We start from the raw sequence: 5000 nt of genomic DNA on the forward strand, positions 1-5000 counted from the left end.
ATGCCAACGTCTCCCGGTCTCTGCTTCGACAGAGGAAAACGTTTCCAACACGACCCTAGCTCCAAACCCTAAGCATAGGCCAGACGGGGCGACCATAGCTCCGAACCATAAGCGTAGGCCAGACGGGGCGACCATAGCTCCGAGCCTAGGACAAGGGCGACAAGGGTCAGCCTCCGCCCGGGGCCTACGCATAGGCCGCAGTGACGAAATTTATAAATTGTTCAGTCTAGCTTCCAACATGACAGTATATGAACTGAGAGAGATAGGCAGATTGGATTTGCAGTTGGGGGTAAAGATGGGGACATTTGTAATAAGATCAAGTCTGGGGGCCCAGGAGTCTGAGACATTGACATTTCATCTCTGTGAGCTTCCTGATCACCGGGTGGGGGCCCAAAGTAAAGGTGAATGCTAATCTCAAGGCCAGGCCGTGCCTTTGTCGCTATGGTAATGTGAAGGTCTGGGTGATACTATCATGCTAATTAGGGTTAGCACCTGGAGAGGCATTTGAAAGGCAGTGTTATGCTGATGAAATCAGGGCTGGGGAACTTCCAGGCTGATTCCTGGAACATGCTGTGCTTTGTTTAGTTTGTCTCCACCTCTGTGTATCCCTCCCCCCTTGAAACGTATAAGCTGCGCCGAGCTGAGTCTTAGTCAGACTTGGATGACTACAGCGGCGCATTGGCGAGTTCTCAGTAAAGAGGAACTTCGGCCGGAGAGATATGCCAACGTCTCCCGGTCTCTGCTTCGACAGAGGAAAACGTTTCCAACACGACCCTAGCTCCAAACCCTAAGCATAGGCCAGACGGGGCGACCATAGCTCCGAACCATAAGCGTAGGCCAGACGGGGCGACCATAGCTCCGAGCCTAGGACAAGGGCGACAAGGGTCAGCCTCCGCCCGGGGCCTACGCATAGGCCGCAGTGACGAAATTTATAAATTGTTCAGTCTAGCTTCCAACATGACAGTATATGAACTGAGAGAGATAGGCAGATTGGATTTGCAGTTGGGGGTAAAGATGGGGACATTTGTAATAAGATCAAGTCTGGGGGCCCAGGAGTCTGAGACATTGACATTTCATCTCTGTGAGCTTCCTGATCACCGGGTGGGGGCCCAAAGTAAAGGTGAATGCTAATCTCAAGGCCAGGCCGTGCCTTTGTCGCTATGGTAATGTGAAGGTCTGGGTGATACTATCATGCTAATTAGGGTTAGCACCTGGAGAGGCATTTGAAAGGCAGTGTTATGCTGATGAAATCAGGGCTGGGGAACTTCCAGGCTGATTCCTGGAACATGCTGTGCTTTGTTTAGTTTGTCTCCACCTCTGTGTATCCCTCCCCCCTTGAAACGTATAAGCTGCGCCGAGCTGAGTCTTAGTCAGACTTGGATGACTACAGCGGCGCATTGGCGAGTTCTCAGTAAAGAGGAACTTCGGCCGGAGAGATATGCCAACGTCTCCCGGTCTCTGCTTCGACAGAGGAAAACGTTTCCAACACGACCCTAGCTCCAAACCCTAAGCATAGGCCAGACGGGGCGACCATAGCTCCGAACCATAAGCGTAGGCCAGACGGGGCGACCATAGCTCCGAGCCTAGGACAAGGGCGACAAGGGTCAGCCTCCGCCCGGGGCCTACGCATAGGCCGCAGTGACGAAATTTATAAATTGTTCAGTCTAGCTTCCAACATGACAGTATATGAACTGAGAGAGATAGGCAGATTGGATTTGCAGTTGGGGGTAAAGATGGGGACATTTGTAATAAGATCAAGTCTGGGGGCCCAGGAGTCTGAGACATTGACATTTCATCTCTGTGAGCTTCCTGATCACCGGGTGGGGGCCCAAAGTAAAGGTGAATGCTAATCTCAAGGCCAGGCCGTGCCTTTGTCGCTATGGTAATGTGAAGGTCTGGGTGATACTATCATGCTAATTAGGGTTAGCACCTGGAGAGGCATTTGAAAGGCAGTGTTATGCTGATGAAATCAGGGCTGGGGAACTTCCAGGCTGATTCCTGGAACATGCTGTGCTTTGTTTAGTTTGTCTCCACCTCTGTGTATCCCTCCCCCCTTGAAACGTATAAGCTGCGCCGAGCTGAGTCTTAGTCAGACTTGGATGACTACAGCGGCGCATTGGCGAGTTCTCAGTAAAGAGGAACTTCGGCCGGAGAGATATGCCAACGTCTCCCGGTCTCTGCTTCGACAGAGGAAAACGTTTCCAACACGACCCTAGCTCCAAACCCTAAGCATAGGCCAGACGGGGCGACCATAGCTCCGAACCATAAGCGAAGGCCAGACGGGGCGACCATAGCTCCGAGCCTAGGACAAGGGCGACAAGGGTCAGCCTCCGCCCGGGGCCTACGCATAGGCCGCAGTGACGAAATTTATAAATTGTTCAGTCTAGCTTCCAACATGACAGTATATGAACTGAGAGAGATAGGCAGATTGGATTTGCAGTTGGGGGTAAAGATGGGGACATTTGTAATAAGATCAAGTCTGGGGGCCCAGGAGTCTGAGACATTGACATTTCATCTCTGTGAGCTTCCTGATCACCGGGTGGGGGCCCAAAGTAAAGGTGAATGCTAATCTCAAGGCCAGGCCGTGCCTTTGTCGCTATGGTAATGTGAAGGTCTGGGTGATACTATCATGCTAATTAGGGTTAGCACCTGGAGAGGCATTTGAAAGGCAGTGTTATGCTGATGAAATCAGGGCTGGGGAACTTCCAGGCTGATTCCTGGAACATGCTGTGCTTTGTTTAGTTTGTCTCCACCTCTGTGTATCCCTCCCCCCTTGAAACGTATAAGCTGCGCCGAGCTGAGTCTTAGTCAGACTTGGATGACTACAGCGGCGCATTGGCGAGTTCTCAGTAAAGAGGAACTTCGGCCGGAGAGATATGCCAACGTCTCCCGGTCTCTGCTTCGACAGAGGAAAACGTTTCCAACACGACCCTAGCTCCAAACCCTAAGCATAGGCCAGACGGGGCGACCATAGCTCCGAACCATAAGCGAAGGCCAGACGGGGCGACCATAGCTCCGAGCCTAGGACAAGGGCGACAAGGGTCAGCCTCCGCCCGGGGCCTACGCATAGGCCGCGGACTCTGCCAATATGTCCCAGAGGCGAATGGCCACTGCGGGGCCTCCAGCCCGGGCAGAGGGGAAGCCTCCCCGGCAGCCCCATTAACGCCTAATTGGCCAGGCGGCCCCGTCTACACTTAGTTGAGCTGGCGGCCTCATTTACATTAAGTGGACCCGGCGGCCCCATTCACACCTAGTTGATCAGGCGGGCCCGTTCACACCTAGTTGATCGGGCGGGGCCATTCGCACCTGGTTGATCGGGCGGGCCCGTTCGCACCTAGTTGACCGGGCGGCCGCATTCACAAGTACCGCAGTGGGCGGCCTCGTTTACATTCAGGGGACCTGCCGGCCCGATTGACGTCTAGTTGATCAGGCGGGCCCGTTCGGACCTAGTTGACCTGGGGGCGGCCGCATTTACATGTAGCGCAGCGGGCGGCCGCATTTACATTAACCCTCTACCGCACACAATTTGATGGTACATGATAAGAAATTATTCCACATCACTTATTGGTTAATTTTGGGACATTTTATTGATTATGTATGTACATATTTATTTCACCGCCCCCCTCTCCAAATGATCTTTTGTTGCCTAAGGGCAAAGTTGTGCAACACTGATACAAAACCACAGAGAAAATTATGTCTTCATAGATCATAATACAATGCTCAGAGAGCAATGCAAAGTAACAAAATTTTTGATGGCTTCCCATCGTGCAAGAGGCATAACATCAGCAACATGTGCAATGTGGCTACTATGGCTCCAGAACATGCGAGTAGCTGGAAGACCAAATATTGACATATGGAGCACAGTGGCAAAGAACTGTTCAAGTTCTTGAACAGTAAGGTTAAGTGGCTTGCACAGGAGAGGTAATGGTGTGACATGTTTTCCATCGAGGGGTCTTGGAAGAACTACTGTCATCTTCAGGCAGACTGTCATCGTCATGTTCCTCTTCATCACTGGTGTATTGATCGTCTATAAATATATATACATATACGTCAACAAAAATACATCAATCACAACTAAAGCTTACATGACTGTATTGGATACCCTGTCTGCTGCACACACCTTTATTTCATTTGAATGACATCTAAAAATTTATCAACACATTTGATTTGTTTATGCAAATGAGTTCAATGACAACCAGAGAAGCAATATTTTAAAACCTACTTTCACTTCTGCTCAAACCTTTCTCTGCATTCCACTCCTCCTCACTGTCACTGCAGTCTATCTCACTGTCTGATGGGATATCCCTAACATGCTGATCCTGAGTTTTACTCCCATAGGAAAATCTTGTGTCCATTTTCTGCCAAAATGCGTTAAATTAAATTAGAAAATAATTTAAAAAACATTGTGCTTACAATGTGCAAAAGTACATGCAATAATATACTAACACACTGTCAAGAAAGCCTCTTAAAATCTACCCCTTATCGCAGAACGTTGCCCTAGGGCAACGAAAACATAAGCTATATTTCAGAACATGCAAAATAAAAAGTAAGTAAATAAAACCTGGGGGAAAAAAAAAAAAACAAGGCTTCTCTACAGCTTCATAGACATGCACATATTTTTTTATCTACAGATAATGCCAATATAAATAAGGTTAATGAAGGAAGCACAGCGGGCGGCCTCATTTACATTCAGTGGGCCTGCCGGCCCCTTTCACACCTAGTTGATCAGGCGGGCCCGTTCGCACATAGTTGACCGGTACGCCCGCATTTAAATGTAGGGCAGTGGGCGGCCTCATTTACATTAAGGTGACCCGACGGCCCCGTTCGCACCTAATTGACCGGGCGGCCGGATTTTCACAGTTGAAAAGGCGGCCGGATTTACATGCATTTGACCAGGTCGGCCGTATTTGCACATAGTTGAAAAGGCGGCCTCATTAGCATTTAGTGGGCCAGGAGGCCCCATTCACACCTAATTTAGCACGATGGGGGGTGGGGGGGGG

The sequence above is a fragment of the Paramormyrops kingsleyae genome, unplaced genomic scaffold, assembly GCF_048594095.1.
Source record: "Paramormyrops kingsleyae isolate MSU_618 unplaced genomic scaffold, PKINGS_0.4 ups32, whole genome shotgun sequence".
In the NCBI taxonomy this organism is placed as follows: domain Eukaryota; kingdom Metazoa; phylum Chordata; class Actinopteri; order Osteoglossiformes; family Mormyridae; genus Paramormyrops; species Paramormyrops kingsleyae.